This window comes from Pteronotus mesoamericanus, unplaced genomic scaffold (genome assembly GCF_021234165.1).
Source record: "Pteronotus mesoamericanus isolate MK-2021 breed Mesoamerican mustached bat unplaced genomic scaffold, CSHL_Meso_final contig_94, whole genome shotgun sequence".
NCBI lineage: Eukaryota > Metazoa > Chordata > Mammalia > Chiroptera > Mormoopidae > Pteronotus > Pteronotus mesoamericanus.
Genome location: NW_026555285.1, coordinates 28,275,628 through 28,297,014, shown reverse-complemented (window position 1 = coordinate 28,297,014; position 21,387 = coordinate 28,275,628).

The following is a 21,387-nucleotide window of genomic DNA, read 5'->3' as shown; positions in this document are numbered from 1 at the left end:
CTGAACTCTGATCTCTATCTCCTTGGTTCGTTGGAATCACCATGCTCAGCTCAGTCTCCACCTCTCTGAATCATAGTAAGAATATTATCCCCAAGCAGAATGGGTGATAGATAGTGAGGTACATCTCAAAATTCTTCTTCCCTAAGGGTTGACTGCAGAAAAACAATAGTCTCATATGTTTCACTCAATTTTATTGCTGTTTATAATGGGAAGGCTAGTTCAATATTAGGTAATTTATCATAGTTAGAAATAGCATAAAATGGGAAAGGAAGGGAAGAGAAAGGAAGGGAAGGGAAGGGAAGAAAAGGAAAGGGAAGGGAAGTTATAAAATAGAACAAATGGGAATGAGTGGAATAGAAATAAAATTGGCAGCATGTTTCTAGCAAAGGTAAATACTGTTTTGTGGAGTTTTGATTTCAGTTAAATATTCATATGTGTACTGAATATCAGAGTAAAAAATATTTCTTACTGTGGTTCAGAGTCAAATTTCTTTTTAATCATTGTATCAGAGCAAAACCCATGACTTTGTTTTCTTTAATATATAATTGAATTCATCTCACAGTGTCAATTCAAAAAGTTTTTCAAGATTAGTATTTTAGAAATCAAATATTTATTCATCCTCTTGACAAAAATATTACAAAAAACTTAGATAATTTGACTTAATCTAAGTTTAAAAAAAATAAGGTTTTATGTAGGAGAATAAACCCATCCCTCTGCTCCTTTAATATCATTCATAGATCCTCTGTCATCTACCCTTGTCCTCTTACACATTAACATGCATATGAATCATCTGCGAATCTTGTTAAAATGCAAATCCTGATTCAGTAACTCTAAGGTAGAGCTTGAGGTTCTGTATTTCTAACAATCTCCTGGCTGATGTCAATGCTCCTGTTCCATGGACAGAGGCCAGCAACCCTTTTTGGAAAGCGCCAACTGTACGACGTATTTGAAGCTATTAAGCCACATGCAGTTTTTGTTTCTCCTTCTCCTCCTTTACCACCACCACCTTCTACTTCTAAAACAATTTTTTGAAAATGTAACAACCTTTCTTAACTCATTGACCTTACAAAACAGTGCGCTGAACTATACCTTGTAGTTTGCTGACATTAACCTACAGCAGTCTTAGCCAAAAGAAATACAATGCAAGCCACAAATATGGGGGGGGGCACCAGAAAACCCCCCAAAACTTAATTTATTTATTAAAAATTGTACATTTATTCTTACATGTTTAAACTTTTTTCACCTTCAAAGTATTCTCTATTTGATGCAATACATCTATCGAGATGCTTTTTCCACTGCTCAAAACAGGTTTTGAATGCATCGATTCTGAGGCCAGCCAGTGCTTCTGCCATTTTTCTGTGTTTCACCTCTTCCACATCATCAAAACATTTCCCTTTGAGGACTTTTTTCATCCTGGGAAACAAAAAACAGTTACTAGGTGTACGATTGGGTGATACAGAGGGTAAGGCACTGGGGTCATGCCGTTTTTTTGGTCAAAAACTGCTGAACACTCAGCACAGTGTGGGCAGGTGCACTTGTAAATCACCCACCATGAGATGGACAAACGTGTTCAAAGAGTCTTCAAAAAAAAAATTCACTGAAGCTGAACACAGCCTCTTCGAATACACCAGCTGGTGCACTGACACAGATGGGTTCCTAAAACACTCACCTAGTCAGGGAGGCCTGTACTACAAGGGGCCCACACTCCAGAAGATAATTTTAGATTTCATATAATTTTAAATTTTAATTTTAAATTTCCCCTTCATGTAATTTTAAATTTCCATGTAACCATGTGTTTTAAAAAGTAAAAAGCAGATGATGTTAATTTTAATGATGTTTTATTCAATCCAAAATATCCAAAATATTATTTTCAATATATAATTATTAGTTAAAATTATTAGTTAGATATTTTGCATTTTTTTAGACAAAATCTTTAAAAGTCAAGGTGTATTTTGGGTACAGCTTATTTTAATTTGGTATACCCACCTTTCCAGTACTCAATAACCAAATGGGGCTACTATATTGAATAGCATAGATATAAAAGAAAAAGCTTAAAATCTTTTCTTTGGCATATGATGCCTTTTATGATTTTATTCAGCTCAGCTTTCTATTGGGAGCTTCATATCCTACCTCTCAACCACATACACTTGACATTCTACCGTAGTTTTATTCCTTGAATATGTTGTTTCTTCTGTTTAGAATGCCACTCCTCTTATTTGTCTCCTACCCAAAAACTTTACTCACCCTTTCCCTAAATTGATGCAATTACAGTAGAATTAAATGCATTAAGAAGACACTAGAAACTTATGAAAAAATTGTACAATGCTACATAAGTAAATACTGGTATATTGCATAGTCATAATTTTAAAATAAAGAACAGAAAAATTGGTAAGTTAGTTATTAGTTATTTTTAATGTTATTATTAAGGTATTACTATAAGATTAATATTAGAGTTCTATTTAGAAGGAAAGACTTGTTTTTCTTCTTTTTGTAAAACAGAATCTTCCAACAGCATTTAAAATGTATTTACTTATTACCATGGTATTTCTAAATATGTTTGGTGTCACTGTTTCTGTTTAATAATCATGAAAGCTACTTTCAGGAGGTTAAATGACCTTGCAGTGGCCTTGATAAATATACAGAAACAAAAAGTCTTTGAAAATAGATAATTCTCAACTACCTGGGCTACTAAAACTGCAGTTACTTAGAAGACGAAGATCGTCAGGATAACTTCTGTGGTAGAAAAATGGTGTACTCCAGAGTCTGATATACTCCTGTGAACAAAAGTTTGCTGCCACCCATCCAATGCCAAAAGGAGACCCCAATGTGGAGTGCAGTAAAAGGTGAACAGTTTGCAAACAGTGGAAACAAAAACTCTGGTGAGAGCTAAGTGCACTCCCCCAGTCAAAGGGAAGACCCGCTTACATAGAAAAAGTGCCTGCCCTGGCTTCTGTTTGGTCCATTTTTATCCACATAAGGAATCTGAATTTGCAGTTTGATTGGACCATATAGGACTGCTCTGACTGGTAAGAATCAGGTGTCCTTGATTGATCATTTGATAAAAATGCAAATGAGGATATATCTGCACAGCTCCTATTGTGTGGGGCCTGTTTCAGCCCATTGGTTAAATATGATTCTAGGAACTCCTTCACATGAGTTGGCTCCGACGGCAGGAACACAGTGCAGGAGCCTTGGCAGCCCAGCCAGTGGCTTTTCTCTGAAATGCAGCACATATGAGAGCCTCCCTGTAAGCAATGGCTGCTAGACTCTGATTATAAATTTGGGCTCAGTGAACTACAAGTTCTTAGTGACAGGCGTATTCCTTCTTGGGGTCAACATTTCAAAGAGTTTGATATCCTGAATTTAATTACAATTTTTGTGACTAAGAAAGTTATGAACGACACAGACCCCAGTTTCCTCAACTATAAAGAGAATCATAACAATAATACTGCCCTCTCAGGATCATAGTAATAGCAAAATAACAGAAGTTTCATTATGCAAAATTTCTCTGTAAGATTTTGTCTCTATGATCTGAGCACCTTTTTAACCAAGTCAGATCTTCGTGCAAAAAACTTACCTTGAAGATTCGGGCTAGAACAGAGAATTATTCCCAAAACAGATACAAGGAGGTGCACCGTGAGTGCTCATATGGGAATCAGTTTAATGCTTTTTACATTTTGATTTTTTAATTTATTTTTAATTGATTTTACTTGGCTTACATGGTTAATAAAATTGTATAGGTTTAAAGGGTGCAATTCTACAATACATTTTCTGTATATTGTATTCGTCACCCCAAGTCATCACCATTTCTATTACCATTTATCCCTCCTTTACTCTCTCTGACCTCCCCCCACCCTCATTTCTCACTGGTAACCCCAAGAACTGTGGTGAATATCAATGATGCTGACCTCTGCCTGCATTTACATTTCCAGCGCACTTATAAAGATACCAATACCCAATGAATGACAACGCGTCCCTTGGGGTGTGGGCTAGGTGTAGATAATTTTCAATGTTTCCCCCTCCTCCTCTCAGCTCAGGTGATTCTAATGTGCAGTCAGGTCTATCAGCCTCGAGTTCTTTATTTGCAAAATACCGTTGATCCTTGAACACCACAATTTTGAACTGCATGAGTCCATTTATATCTGCATTCTTTTTTTATTTACTAAAAACATATTTTATCTTTCTTATAATTTTCTTAATAACATTTTTTCTCTAGCTCACCGTATGATCAGAATACAGTATATAACACACATAACATATAAAATTTGTGTTAACTGACTGTTCATGTTATAAGTAAGGCTTCCAGTCAACAGTAAGCTGTTAGCAATTTTCTGGGGAGTCAAAAGTAATATGCAGATTTTCAACTGTGTAGGGGTTCATGCCCCTAACCCATGCATTGTACAAGGGTCAACTGCAGGACTAATTCCTTGCTCATAAGTTGGTGTAAGGATAAAAGGAAGCAACGTATGTAAAACACCAGGCACATTTTAGAAATCTGATAAGAACGAGAAAAAGATGGCGGAGGAGTGAATGGGAGTCACACTGACCTCTTCCCAAGACCAAACTGGAATTGTGACTAAATAGCGGAGAAATCACCTGGAAAACAATGGAACGATAAGAGGGAGAGGCGCCTTGGAGCCATGGACAGACAGTGGATTCAACTCTCACACATCCCAACGTTTGAGAAGTGCGGTGGAGGCTCGAGAGGGTGGGCTGGGCTCCCACGGGCACCAGAGGGACATTGAAAGGGCCAGTTGGATCCCCCTGAGAAGAACAGGGTCTGAACCATAAACAGGGACCCCTAGACTATAGCACCTAAAGCCAGGAAAACACACAGACTAAACGCAACCCCGAAAAGCTTAGGGGCGCTCTCTGCCAGAGACAGGCGGCTGGGGATGCAAAGAGACATTTAAAGGGCCAACGCAAAAATTTGCAGTGGCAGCTGCCTTTCTTGATCTCTCAGTAGAGGCAGCAGGAGAGTGGGCTGGTGCCTGAGGAAAGATTGGCGAGAAAAACTTTCCGAAGAGAACTGAGACGGTGGCCGGCGGAGCCCTGGTCATAACTCACCTCCCACTCTGCAGCCACCACCTCACCCAGGTATAAGGGAATCCATTAGCTTGTCTTTTGCCCGCACCGCACACAGCTTGTGGGTATGGGGGCCTAGGGGCTGAGTGCAGACTGGCTGGAAGAAATAGAGGATCCCTGGCCAAAGGAGACACACAGCTGCATAGAGACCCTTGAGGAGAGACTGGAGACGGAGGGGTTAGGGAAAGAACTGGAGGATCATCTGAGGTCCCCAGAGCAGAGTCCCTCTCCATTCTGTAGTCCCCATTTGTGCAGGCAGGCTGTGCCCACAAAGAGGCAGAAGCAGCGCGGGAGCCAGAAGGTTCACAATTACAGTCCACAGAAATAGTGGATCCCTAGCTGAAGGGGTCACAGGGCTGCCCAGAGACCCTTCAGGAGAGACTGGAGACAGGATTAACCAGAGTCCCGGAGCCGATTTCTTCCCATTTCCGTAGTCCCCATTTTGCCTGGGCAGGCCACACCCCCAAAGAGCCAAAAGTGGGGAAAGCACACAACAGAAGACCCTAAACTGAGCAGGGCAGGGTGCTGCTGGGGGCCAGGCGAGCGCGAGATCGGGAGAGTTTGCTGGTCCTGGGGCGGGGCGAGCACGTTCAAAGAACAGGTGTGAGAGTGCAGAGTGATCCTCAGAAATAGTGGATCCCTGGCTGAAGGAGTCGCAGAGCTGCCCAAAGCAGGAGTCAGACACAGACAGTAGACTCCTGGAAGGCTCAAACGACCCAAGATCAGGTAGGGTCAACAACTGACATCATCAGAGGCAGACCCAGAAAGAAAAGTAAAGAAAAGATAAATAAATAAATAAGAAGACCTGCCTACTACCATACGAGTTTAATCCACAAAGTCAGGAAATCTAGACGGATCAATTGAAGCAGAAGCAAAAATAAATAAATAAATTAATTAATTAATTAATAGACTCTCACAAAAATGGGAAGAAAAAGAAGTTACCCCCAAATGAGTGGAAAAGGGGAATCCCCACAGAGACAGCGAAATGAAATAGAGGCAGGGGGAACTATCAGATATTAAATTCAAAACAATGGTTCTAAGGAAGCTCAATGAGCTCAGCCAGCTCAAACATAACTATGAGAAACTGCAGAGAAACTATCAGGATCTTACAACAAACTATATCAACCTGGAAAAGGACATAGAAACTATCGAGAAGACACAAGAGGATATGAAGAATACCATTTCTGAATTGAAGAACACAGTAGAAGGAATCCAAAGCAGGCTGGATGAAGCCTAGGATCAAATCAGTGAAATGGAGGATAAGGTAGAAAAAAGCTCCCAGAAAGAACAAGAAATGGAAAAAAGACTCAAAAAGAATTAAGAAACATTTAGGGAAATGCAGGACAACCTAAACCGCAATAATATCCATATAATAGGGATACCAGAAGGAGAAGAAAAGGAGCAAGGGATAGAGAACCTCTTTGAAAAAGTAATGATGGAAAATTTCCCTAATTTGAGGAGAAAAAAGGTCTCATGGATTCAAGAGGCAAAGAGGGCCCCACTCAAGAGGGACCCAAGGAGGCCCACTCCAAGACACATCATCATTAAAATGGCAAATATCAAAGACAAAGAGAGAATCCTCAAGGCAGCAAGGGAGAAACAGGTAGTAACATACAAATGAGCCCCGATATGGCTAGGAGCTGACTTCTCAACAGAAACACTACAAGCCAGAAGGGAATGGCAATAAGTATTCCAAGTAATGAAAAGCAAGGGCCTACAACCAAGGCTTCTCTACCCAGCAAAGCTCTCAATCAAAATAGAAGGGGATATAAGGAGTTTCCCAGACAAAAGAAGGCTAAAAGAATACATCTCTACCAAACCAGCACTACAAGATATGCTAAGGTGACTGGTTTAAGCAGATGAAGGAAAAGAGTGAGAAAGAGAAAAACACAGGTACAAAGAGAAAATATGAATAGGTTTCTATCAGTAATAACTCTCAATGTAAATGGACTAAATGTCCCAATCAAAAGACACAGGATAGCTGAATGGATAAGAAAACAACCCACACATATGCTGCTTACAAGACCCACCTCAGAACAAAAGACCTACATAGATTGACAATAAAGGGATGGAAAAAATATTCCAAGCAAATGGGCAAGAGAAGAAGGCAGGGGTTGCAATACTTATATCAGACAAAATAGATTTCAAAACAAAGGCCATAAAGAGATCCAGAGGGACGCTTTATAATACTTAAAGGAAGAATCTATCAAGAAGACATAAACATTGTAAACTTATATGCACCCAACATAGGAGCACCCAAATATGTAAGGAAAATCTTGGACGACTTCAAAAAAGATATAGACAGCAACTGATAGTAGGGGATTTCAACATCTCACTGTCAAAAGTGGACAGATCTTCCAAACAAAACATCAGCAAGGATATTCTGGAGCTGAATGATGCACTGAATCAAATCGACTTAACTGACGTATATAGAACCTTACATCCTAAAGAAGAAAAATACACATTCTTTTCAAATGATCATGAAAGTTTTTCAAAGATAGACCATATGATAGGACACAAAGCAAGCCTCAGTAAATTCAGGAAAATTGAAATAATACCAAACTTTTTCTCAGACCACAAGGGCTTGAAACTGGAAATCAACCTCAAAGAGAAACTTCAAAAACTTGCAAACTCAGGGAGACTGAACAGTAGACTATTAAACAATGAATGGGTCAATAATGAGATAAGAGAAGAAATCAAAAAATTTCTGGAAACAAATGAAAATGAACAGACAACAGTCCAAAACCTATGGGACACAGCAAAGGCAGTCCTGAGAGGGAAGTTCATAGCAGTACAGGCTTACCTAAAAAAGATAGAAACATTTCAAATAAAAGACCTAACACTACAACTTCAAGAACTGGAGAAACAACAACAAATAAATCCCAGAACAAGTAGAAGGAAGGAAATAGTCAAGACTAGAGCAGAACTGAATGACATAGGGATGAAAAGAACAATTCAAAGGATCAACCAATCCAGGAGCTGCTTCTTTGAAAAGATAAATAAAATCGACAAGCCTTTAAGCAGACTCATCAAGAAAAAAAGGGAGAGGACCCAAATTAATATCAGGACGAAAGAGGAGAAATAACAACTGATACAACAGAAATACAAAGGATTGTCAGAAACTACTATGAACAATTGTATGCCAATAAATTTGAAAACCTTGATGAAATGGACAAATTTTTAGAAAAGTATAATCTTCCAACACTGAAGGAGGAAGAAACAGAAAGCTTGAACAGACCGATAACAGCTGGGGAAGTTGAAGCAGTCATCAAGAAACTCCTGGCACACACAAGCCCAGGGCTGGACGGTTTCACAGGAGAATTTTACAAAACATTTAAGGAAGAGCTAACCCCTGTCCTTCTCAGACTATTCCAAAAAAATCCAAGAGGAAGGGAGACTCCCAGACTCTTTCTATGAGGCCATCGTCACCCTAATCCCAAAACCAGATAAAGACCCTGCAAAGAAAGAAAACTACAGGTCAATTTCGCTGATGAACATAGATGCTAAAATCCTCAACAAAATATTGGCAAACTGCATCCAGCAATACATTCAAAAGATTATCCACCATGATCAAGTGGGATCCATCCCAGGGATGCATGGATGGTTCAATATACGCAAGTCAATAAACGTAATATATCACATAAATAAAAGAAAAGACAAAAACCACATGATCATCTCAATAGATGCAGAAAAAGCATTCGATAAGGTACAGCACCCATTTATGATCAAAATACTCAGCAAAATGGGAATAAATGGGGCATTTCTCAACATAATAAAGGCCATATATGAAAAACCTACAGCCAACATCATACTCAATGGGCAAAAACTAAAAGCTTTCCCACTAAGATGGGGAACACAACAAGGATGTCCGTTTTCACCACTTCTTTTCAACATGGTATTGGAAGTCCTAGCCACAGTGGTCAGACAAGAAAAAGAAATAAAAGGCATCCAAATAGGAAAGGAGGAAGTAAAACTATCATTGTTTGCAGATGACATGATGGTGTACATAGAAAACCCTGTAAACTCCACCAAAAATCTACTCAACCTAATAAGTGAATTTGGAAAAACAGCAGGATACAAAGTCAACATTCAGAAATCAAAGGCATTTTTGTACACCAGCAATGAAATAGAAGAAAAAATAAAAAAAAAAAAAATACCATTCGATATAGCAACAAGAAAAATAAAGTACCTAGGCATAAATTTAACCACGGAGGTAAAAGACCTGTATTCAGAAAACTATACAACATTGAAGAAAGAAATTAAGGAAGACACAAATAAATGGAAGCATACACCGTGCTCATGTGTTGGAAGAATTAATATCATCAAAATGTCCATACTACCCAAAGCAATGTATAGATTCAACGCAATCCCTATTAAGATACCAATGATGTATTTCACAGAAATAGAACAGACATTTCAAAAATTTATATGGAACCATAAACGACCCTGAGTAGCCTCAGCAATTTTGAGAAAGAAATACAAAGTAGGAGGGATCACAATACCGGACATCAAACTATACTACAAAGCCACTATATTCAAAACAATCTGGTACTGGCACAAGAACAGACTCATAGGCCAGTGGAACAGAATAGAAAGCCCAGAAATAAGCCCAGGTCTGTATGGGCAACTAATATTTGACAAAGGGGGCAGAAGCATAAAATGGAGCAATAATAGCCTCTTCAACAAATGGTGTTGGGCGAGCCAGATGGCTACATGCAAAAAATTGAAATTGGATCATCAGCTGACACCATACACAAAAATAAACTCAAGATGGAGAAAAGACTTAAATATAAGTTGCAACACCATAAAAGTCCTAGAGGAGAACATTGGCAGGAAACTCTCAGATATCCCACGCAGCAATTTTTTCACTGATATGTCTCCTAAAGCAAGGGACATAAAGGAAAGAATAAACAGTGGGACCTCATCAAAATAAGAAGCTTCTGCACTGCTAAAGAAAACATAAGCAAAATGAAAAGGGAGCCAACCGTATGGGAAAATATATTCGCTAATGATACATCAGATAGAGGTTTGATCTCCAAGATATATAAAGAACTCACTCGACTCCACTCCAAGAAGACAAACGATCCAATTAAAAAATGGGCAAAGGACCTGGGCAAACGCTTTTCCAAGGAGGAGATACAGAGGGCCCAGAGACATTTGAAAGGATGTTCAGCATTACTAGCCATCAGAGAAATGCAGATCAAAACCACAATGAGGTACCACCTCACACTGGTCAGAATGGCCATCATAAACAGATCAACAAACAACAGGTGCTGGCGAGGCTGTGGAGAAAAGGGAATCCTAGTCCACTGTTGGTGGGAATGCAGACTGGTGCAGCCATTGTGGAAAGCAGTGTGGAATTTCCTCAAAAAGCTGAAAATGGAACTGCCTTTTGATCCAGTGATTCCCTTGCTGGGACTAAACCCTAAGAATCCCAAAACACCAATTCAAAAGAACCTATGCAGCCCAATGTTCATAGCAGCACAATTTACAATAGCCAAGTGTTGGAAGCAACTAAATGCCCATCAGTAGATGATTGGATAAAAAAAACTATGGTACATTTACACAATGGAATACTATGCAGCAGAAAGAAAAAAGAACTACTAAACTTCGCGACAGCATGGATGGAACTAGAGAGCATTATGCTAAGCGAAATAAGCCAGGGGGTGAAAGACAAATACCATATGATCTCACCTATAAGCGGAACCTAACCAACAATACAAAGATGCAAGGAAAATAAGACCAGCAACACTGAAAGGAAAAGAAACCACCAGAGACAAGAGGGAAGGAGCGAGGGGGGTGGGGAAAAGGAAGCAAAGGGGAAAGTCAAGGAACATATAGCAAGGACCCATGGACAAAACCAAAGGGGAAGGATTGAGGGAGGGAGGGGGAGGGGGCAAGGGAAAGTGGTGGGGGGAAGGCAGAGACAAATGTATTTGAAAAAATAAATTAATTAATTAAAAATTTTAAAGAAAGAACTCTTGCCTATTCTCATGCTCCCTTAATTAATTCCCTTACTCCTCACTAATTGCTTGAATACTAGAACTGTTTTCTTCCCAAATAATGCTTTTCCAATAGTTTTATTTATTTGTTGCTTTTGGTTGGAACAGACCAGTAGCTTTTGGCAATGATTCAGCCTCAGCCCACATGGAGAATACCGTTCATATCCCCACCTGCATTGCAACAAGGGCTCCCCTAAGCAGAGACAGGCTCCCCCCACAAGGCAGCCCTCCTTTCCCACTAGCGGGGTAACCTTGTGCTAGCTCCCAGAAAGATGTCTCCTCTCCCTTGAAAACACAGTAACTTTGAGTAATCCCTGCCTCACAATCTTCTGGAATGTATTTAAGATTCCTGAGCCTATCCTCACCTACTCAACCAATCTCAGGAGATGTGACCCTTGTAACTGCCTTTTTAACAGCTTCTCTGGTGAGTCTTACACATGCTAACAGTTAAGAAATGTTGGCACAAAGCAGAGTGACAACTATAGATATAGCCATCAAATAACCCAGGTTAATCTCCTGCCTACTAATTTACTCAGAGACCATGCAGGGAAATAACATTGCTGAAACTTTGGCTGTTAACATCTAAATAGCTTTCAGCTTTCTAAAAGGCTTTCTGACCTTGAAAATGTTTTTTTGTTTTGTTTTGTTTTGTTTTTGTTTCTGTTTTTTGCTCACAGTTTCCTGGGGCCAGAAAAGCTCTTAAATATAATTTACTTTAATGTTTAGTTTTATAAGAAAGGCTTCAACTTTTGCAAAGTCACCAATCTGGTGGCACAACTCTTCTTATAAAAGGCAAAAATGTGTCCACTGGTGAATCCATGAAGCTCAAGTTCCACACTGGCCATAATGTGTGCATAATACACAGCTTTGCCTCCTCTCTCTTACCCACCTTTTCATAAAGGCAATTTCTTTTCTTCTCTAAAGTTTGGAAATATATGCCATTTTACAAATTAGCAACTGATTAGTAGTCAAGGACAGCTTCGCTCGAACAGCAGATTTTAAATATATAACTGAGCATAAAAAAGATATGTCTACACGAGCTGTAACAGATTTGGAAATGATTTACTTTGAAAGACCTGAAACTGTTAGGGCAAAAGTTCCTTGCGTACACGTAAATGATTGTCAGAGCCAGGGGACTGCTAAATCCCAGCGCTACACAAGTGACACATCGTCCCAGCTAACTGACCCCGACGGGTGAGGAAAGTCAGTGCGGAGCATTATCTGTTCACGATTCAAAAGAACCAATTCAGCAAGCAATGAAAACCAAGAGCGCTGCTATCATTAGAATAATCCCTTTTACAGTCATAGCTTTGGAATTTGCAAATGTACATCTACAGATACAAGGAGCATTATACTTGTTTACTTAACTTGGCTTCCTACTATTACTGCTTTTATTTTTATTATGAAGTGTTTTTACATTTCTAAAGCTTGATTCATTAAGTAATTGCCATCCTCCTGTTTGGGTCATTGGTCATATTTATTGCAAAAGAAAAATACAAATCATTATTCAAGAGCAAATTCCACATATTTTCCACGTCCTAAACTTTTCAACCTCTCTTATTTTGTGCAGGGCTGATTCGTTTCAAGGAACAGCACATTCCCCAGAGGTAATCAGACCGAAGCAGGAAAGGAACAGAACTGGTCTTCAACAGAGAGGTCCATGGAGTTATTACCATTTGCAGTCCTTCATTTTAGGCCTTGTTTCTAAACACTAAGAAATTTTTTAAATAAACTTGTGGTTGGATTAATTAAAATCACCTTGGCTCCTGAATAGTGGGGAGAGTCTCACGCATGCACACTTCCTTTTCCCCTTATTCACAGAATAAGCAGGGCATTGTTTTTGTGTATTCATTTCACTGTTGAAGAAAACATAAATAAAACATGGCAGAATGAATGGACCACATCATTAACATAAAACTGCCCCGTACTTGAGAAGAGTATGCAGTTTACGATGTAACGAGGTGCCTAAAGTCTGTGCGCGGAAAAGTGTTCCTGTTGGTAAATAATGTACACGGCCTTCTCCTCATCTTTCTCTTTTTTTTCCACTACAGTCATTGTAGAGTCTAGACTATCCTTTTGTGGTTGTGTTTTCTAAAAGAAGCTATTTTGAAAAACGTATGCAAAATAAACAATTCAAGGTTCTTAAAAGGCAACTATTATATCTTTGACCTTTTAAAACAACGTTTTCCTGGAAAATCCATGAGAGAGGGAGAGAAGAAGCCGGCATTAACCGAGGGTTTACTGCCACACCTCGTGTTAGGTACTTTATGTACGAGTCTCATTTTTCCTCACAACAACCTTTTAAGGTCAAAATTATTATCCCCACTTAACAGATAAAGTACTAGTTTCAAAGAGGTTAAATGACTTGCCCAAGATTATAAAACAATAAAAATAAAGGACAAATTCGAATGTAGGCTGGCCTAACTGACTCAAAAGACCATGTGTTCTTGCCATACTGTTCAAACACGAATACTTTATTCTAGGTGATTTGATGGGTTTTTCCATGGTCTATGGGGCATTTGTTTGTTTGTTTGTTTGTTGACTGTTTGGGGGGGGAGTTTGTGTTTAAAATCAGCATTGTCTGATTTGTCATCTATAAAGAGTGAATTAGCACCTTGGAACAGTGGGTTCCCTCAGGCCGCCCTGTATCATCTCCACCTGAAAGTTCAGTTATGATGATTGGTTATCTGTCAAGCCAAATTGTTCCTTTTTTGTGAGGCAGAAAACAAGGCAATGCCAACTGAGACACATACAGGGCCAATGCGACACCTGGACATGCACTGACAAAGGGGGCACAGGCTGAGCCCCTGAGAGAAGGTGCAGGATGGTGCCGCCCAGATTCCGGTCTGAAGGGGCCGCGGTCTCTCTGTGCTCCTCAGGGACCCGCTCACATGCAGACATCTCGTTGTCCGTTGGCTATCGCCTCTCCCTCATCGTTTCTTTGAGAGCCAATGACTCTAGCAATTTAGGATATCACAATCCTAACACATTGGAGCCTCCCTGAATCCCAGGCATAACAGAGTGCCTGGGTCAGCCTCTGGGGAAGAAGAGAAGAAAGTCCTGAGACACAGGTCACTCCTGCTTTTTGTTTTAACCATATCACAACAGAGAATAACAAAATAATGGAATGATATATCCTTCCACACCATCGTGGCTTCCCATAATCCTTTCAGTGCCCAGTGCAAGTAGAATGAAAAGAATGTAAGCTCTGTGATCAGGCTGACCTAGTTTTGCATTTCAGACAAACAATTCACTAGTTAAGTGAGCCTCTCTGAATCTCTGTGATATTATTTGTAGAACAGGGATAATAATACCAACCTTACCACAATGTTTTGAGGATAAGAGATAACAGAAATGAAATGCCTAGAAGATAGTCAGGAAAGAGCCCAGCCACTATTGCTTGGTTATTTTAGGCCTAAAGAGGACTCAGGCTAAAGTCTTAAGAGTTTGAAGGCGTCTTGGAGGTCTATTTGGACAGTTTTCCCAATGTAGAAATAGCTTTTCTAACATATTTGATAGATAAAGTTTGAGTATTTTCTGCTCTGATAGACAATCTGAGTACACTATTTAATCTATAAAGCAAAAATGATTAATATCTACTTGTAGAATTAGAAATCTAAGAAGTGAAGTTATTCAAATGGATTCATATGGCAAGGAGTAAAGTACACAGTTGTTTTGAACAAGGTAGAATAAATGAGTTAGTGAAGTGTTAAGGGGTGACTGCCTAGGTCTTGAAAGTGCATTAAATTTCTTGGGAGAAAATGCTTTTACACCCATAAAGTAGCACATTAATGCCACAATTATATGTGTATGTGTTTAACTGTTCTGGCACATTTTTTATCACAGTTTGAGGTAATAAATTTGTAGATTTTTCTTTTTATACTTACTGAATAAGTTCTAAACATGGAAGATTTGGTTAACGGTTCAAAAATTGTCTTGGTTATTTAATTTTTAAGAAATTATTTTGTATTATTCCTGTCCTCCTGCTCCATGCAACATACCTATTCAAAAATTAGACAATTTACCTTTCAGTAGGATCAGGTCCATAGTTAAAAAACAACCTCAACAGATACTCTGTGATGGTACAACTGTGTTCAAATAAAAACATCATACCAAAGGGCTGAGTCAAGGGCAGACAGTCCCACACATCCTGCAGCCAAAATGCTTGTCGATTTCCAAGACTGGATAAACGTGATCTTTGAAACCCACTGACCATGGGAAAACTGCTTCTGAGATCACTGTAATGTCCTCAAATGGTAACTGACCTCACATGCTAGAAATAGGTGCAAATCTGGGCCATCTGTAAATAAACTGTGGATCTGTTACATCTTTTTTACAAAATGGATTTAAGTTTAGGTATAACTGCACTTGAGAAGGAGATTAAAATAGTTACCTCTAAAGAAAAAACGTATCACCTTGTTCAAATCACTTGAAGAGTCTTAATTGGTGCTCAAATACTTTGCTCACAGTTATGACTCAAGAAGATAGCTAGTATTAAGGAAATTATAAACATATAACTAAAACAAGGGTCTAGAAAATTGATCAGGTGAATACTCTATTTTCTTTTTTTAAATTTTAATTTTAAAAATATTTTATTATTTTTTTAGAGAGAGAAAAAGGGAGGGAGAAAGAGAGGAACATTGATCAGTTGTCTCTCACATACTCCCCAACCAGGGAACTGGTCTGCAACCCAGATATATTCCCTGACCAGGAATCAAACCAGCAACATTTTGGTCTGCAGGTTGGCACTCAACCCACTGAGTCACACCAGGCAGGGCTAAATTTTCTATTTTCTACACATAGTTTGATTGCTCCTTGTGCAGGGAATAATTTATAAAGTTGAAAAAGCGAGCATGGCTTTGTATATTTACCCTTCTGTTACTACTCAAACTTCCAGTGGTAACAATTATGTACTATTTGGAAATAAGCAACCATACTAACAAATTTCACAATAGTTACTGCATCTATTCCACACCAAAACTGAATCAAATTTAAGTCATTTTGCTTAATAGGAGAACAGAAACATGAAACAAAAGTTGACCAAACATATCAAAGAGAAAGCTTTTCTTTCTTGGACACTCAGCTTTTCTTATCTGTTTGGTTTTGGTTTTTGGTTTTGAGGTATAATTTGTACAAAGTAAAATGTACGAATCTTTAATGTGCATCTCAAGCAATTTTTAATGATGTATATATACTTCAGTAACCACCAGTCCGTTTAAGATAAGGAATATTTTCACCACCTCAGAGAGACCATTTGTGCCCCTTCCCAAAGAAGTTCTTCTCAGTTCTATAATGCAACTTGGCTTTTTTCCATACTTTTCATTTATCCCTTTGTTTGAGAAATAATTATATATACCAAAGAGGCTTTTGTTCAATAATTAATTATAGCACAAATTTAGAGTGCTAATCACTAAGAATACAAACATAAAAATAGTACTTGCCTTTGCTTTAAAGTTCCCTCAGTCTTTTTTATTTTAGAATATTTTTATTATTTAAAGTACACCTTTTCAGGGTGCTCAATATCACTAATCATCAAGGAAATGCAAGTCAAAAGCATGATGAGATATTACCTTGCCCCTATTAGAACGGTATTATCAAAGATAAGAAATAACAAGTGTTGATTAGGATGTGGAGAAAAGGGAACTCTTATGCACTGTTAGTGGAAAAGTAAATTGGAACAGCTATTGTTTATGGAAAAAAGTATGGAAGTTCCTCAATATTAAACATGGAACAGTCATATAATCCAGCAATCCCACTTCTGGGTATATATCAGAAGGAAATGAAATCAGTATCTTCAAGAGTTATGTGCAATTCCATGTTGATTGCAGCATTATTTATAATAACCAAGATATGAAAACAAACTAAGTGTTCATCAACAAATGAATGGGTAAAGAAATTGTGGTATATGCATATGATAGAATATTATTCAGCTATAAAAAAGAATGAAATCCTGACATTTGTGACAACATTAATGAAACTGGAGGGCATTATGCTAAGTGAAATAAAATAGACAAATACTATATGGTATCACTTACAGGTACAATCTTAAAAAAAAAATTGAATGTTGACTTCACAGAAACAGAATGGAATGGTAGTGTTGCCAGGAGCTGGGATAAATGGAAGATGTTAGTTAAAGGGTACAAATTTTCAATTATGCAATGAATAAATCCTGAGGATCTCAACACAGCATAGTGACTTAGTTAATAATATTGTGTAGTATACTTGAAATTCTCTACAATCCTAAGAGTTCTCACTACATATACAAAAAAGGTAATTAACAATGTGAGGTGACAGATATGTTCATTAACTTGATTGTGGTAAATATTTCACAGTGACTATGTATATATGAAATCATAATGATGTACACTTTAAATATATGCAATTTTGTTTGTCAATTTTACCTCAATAAAACTGCTGGAGGGAAAAGCACATCTTTCAGCAATGCAATAGATTCCCACATCAGGGATCCTACTATAGATACGGACTAGATAAACCACCAGAAATGTTGGTATCTGCCCCTCAGACTGCTATATCTACACCCCAAAAAGGTAGATTTTTTTTAACATGCAGGATTTATCATTAGTAATTACTTTTTTAAACATCTATAAGGTTTGAACCACCCTCTTATCCAAAATTCACGTTGGTCTTTCCACATTACATATTTTCTCATTTGCCAACTCTCCAATAGCTATTCTTCTTTCAATTGCTTCAGAACCCATTTTATGACAAGGTTAAATTCCACAGATTTCATACAACAGAATCTTATAAAAGCATAGAAGAATAAAGAGAAATAGTAAATAAAACTGCTTGCCAATCTTACCATCTCAGTTTTAGATGCATAATTATTTTTAGTAACTAAACATATTTGCCTTGAATTATTTTCATGACTTCTATTATTTCAATGTTAGGATAATCATCTTCTCTAGACTGATTTTATCTCATTCTTTCAGTTTTAATTCATAGTTCTTTTTCTCCCACCTTGAGTTAAATACTTAATTTATTCCCTTCCATTTTTAAAAAATCCTCAATGAGTATATGGTTTTGTTGATGTTGTTGTTGTTGTTGATTTGAGAAAGAGAAGAAAGAGAGAGAGAAAGAGGGAAAGAGAGAGGGGGCAAGAACGAAAGAGAGAAACATCCATCTGTTGCCTCCTGTACACGCCCCAACTGGGGATTGAACCCACAACCTATCCTTCTTTCCTTGTCCTATAATGTAGGTCTATGAATTTGCTTCTGAGCAGAAATTTGGCACCATCCAGTTTTCTTCCAAATAGGTTCTAACCAAATCCTTTTCAAATATTTAAAAATTAAGAAATACTTCTCAAAAGACCATTCACTGAAATTATTATAATCTATTTGGAAAGGATTTGGTTTTGTCTTAAATTTTACTATTTATTTCTAGTTTATTACCTATAGTCCGAGAATGTGTTTCACTTTTTAGGACTTTTTTTACATACACATATGAACAAATATATGACCCACTTTTGGAAATATTCCATGGACACCTGAAAAGAATTATAGTTTATTTTATTTACTATATAATTATCAATTCATGCCATTAATTACATTGTTCAGATCCTTTGCACTCCCTTATTTGGGGGTAGGGAACAGGAGGAGGCTCTGGGAAGACTAAGAGATTAAGTTATTGTTTCTGTCAATTTTTCCTCTTATTTGTGAAGTTTCTTTCCATATATCTTTCTCCATTGCTATTCAACAATATAAATTTAAATTTAATCTTATTAATGATTTTGTCATACAAGATATTATCTGTTTTCTTCTTAATATTATTTATTAATAAACTTGACCATTGTTATTTTGTACTTTAAGTGTCTTGTGCAACTATGTAGTCTTTGAATCATTCATATTTACTAATATAACAAATGTGTTTAATCATTTTAAATCTTGTTTGTAAGTGTTCTTTATGTACTTTTGTTGAATCTTGGATGTTTTGTTTTTATTCTATAATATATTAACTATGCTTTGTATATTTTTACCTTCTGTAGTTTTTTTCGAAGCTACATATCCAATGTTTAATTCTTATAGTCATGACACTTTAGTTTTAAAAATACATATATTTTACAATATATATTTCTCTGGTACCAAAGTCAAGAATGATGTTAAGTTTGAGTTTACCTACACAAGATGAGAAACTTCCTAGATTTATAAATATAATTTAGAGTTTCAGAGTAAAGATATGGTTATGAAATTACTTTTTTTAACATTTTATAAATTTTTCTTTATAACTTTATTCTTGACATTTGTGTTGAGGGAAGGCTTCTTTCCCTCTCCTGATGTTTCCTTCTATGTAGATACTCCTGGTGTCTCTCCACGTGTTAGTTACGCCTCACAGGAGAAGAGCGGTTCCTGTGAGAGAACAGGCACACTCAGCTCTACCCCGGGATTTTCCTTCTCAAGGGTTAACTACCCCAGGAAGTAAAGTCTTCTTTCTGCTCTTCATGCCATGAGTTTTACTTGCCATGGAGACTCCTGTCCTAAAATATACTGTGACTGAAGAGTCTGCCCAATTTTGAGACTTTCACTCTAAGGTGTTGTTATGGGTTGAACTGTAAACCCACAAAAAATATTCGGAAGTCCTCACCTGCAGTACCTGTGCATATGACCTTATTTGGAAATAGGATCTTTGCCCATATAACCCAGCTGAGTTCATTCAAGTGGTTCAGAATCCAGTATAACTTGTATTTGTATAAGAAGAGACACACAGAAAGAAGAGGTCACGTGACGATGGAGGCAGAGATTGGAATGACATATCCATAAACCAAGGGACTCTAGCAGGCGCCGCTGGTGTAGTGGTATCATGCAAGATTCCCATAAACCAAGGGCCTACAAAGATTACCAGCAAGCACCAGAAGAGACAAGAAGGTTCTCCCACACAGGTTTCAGAGGGAGCATGTCCCTGCCATCAGCTTGATTTCAGACCTAAGCACCTAGGCGGTGAGACCATAAATTTCTGTTATTTTAAGCCCCTCTTATGATACTTTGTTATAGCAGCCATAGGAAACGAATACTGTAACATCCTCCAGTTCAGACTCGGTACTAAAGTTAATTTTGGCGCTCCCTCTGCTCTATGTTGTCTTATTTCTCAGTTGGCTCAGGGCACCTAAAAATCTCAATATTTTGGTGCAATGGCTAGAAATTTTTAAAATGAAACCAAACCATGAAGATGTTTAGCAGACTAGTCCCCGGACTCCACTGAATCTTCCTGACTAGAGCCAATGAGAGTAGAGAAAGAGAAAACACTAGAGGAAATTGCAGGAAATGATGGAACAGAAAGAAGTGCTCCATGTGGCCTGCAGTGTTCAAAAGCCAAGGAAAGAGACTCTCATATGGCGAAAGCGTCTTTCCTCACCAGGCCCCAGGGACAGAAGCTTCAGAAACAGCATCAGCAGCTACAGTTCAGGAATCGTCTGAGGGGCATCATCAAGCTGAAACCAATGTGGGGGTCTGAGGAGGTAAAGCCACATATCACAAGAAGAGCATCTCATATGTCACTGATGGAGGAGCCAGCCTATGGGGCAACCTTGCCCAAAGACCCAGTAAGTACATGAGCCCAAGTTAACCTCCTTCCAGGAAATTTTTCTCAGCTCATTTTAAGTTTTTGCTTATAATTCCAAAAATTAGTATAATTAATTGACTTCCCTAGAAAGGTGAAGATAAAACCAAGAAGATTGTCTTCTGCATTCTGGTACTTTGAGTTTCTGCTTTGGTTTTTGGCAATTTTAAGGACACAGATATTAGGAACACTGTTGTGCCTGGAATAACTGATTTTGGGTCTGTGGACTGTTTATTTTTATACACTTGCGTGAAGTCAGAACTATGATGAGCTCATACGGTTGTTCACCATTTAGATTCTTAAAAGTGGGGCAATGTCAGAGACTTGGCTTTGAACTGAATTAATCCCGGATGTCCTAAGGAAACCTCACAGAGCACCTGTGAAAAGAGCCTCCACTGTGGCTCCTGCCCAGGCAAAGAGGAACCTCTCTGGCCAGGACTGAGCAGAATATGAAATTAATAAGGACTTTGGTGCCTTTGGATTTTAATTCACAGGGTAAGAAAGAGAAATTTAATTCCTTCAGAATTTTTTTACTTTGTTCATGGACTTTAACCCACACGGGGTACACTCTTTGAACTTTAATTTGATCATTTAATTTAATTTAATTCTGTGGTAATGTTGATCATTAGGGAGAATAAATATTCAAATACATGTCATCTTCCTACTGTTAGCTGTTTATTTTGGGAGTATCTTCTGGCCTCTATGATGCACTCTGCATCCCCAAATTAAT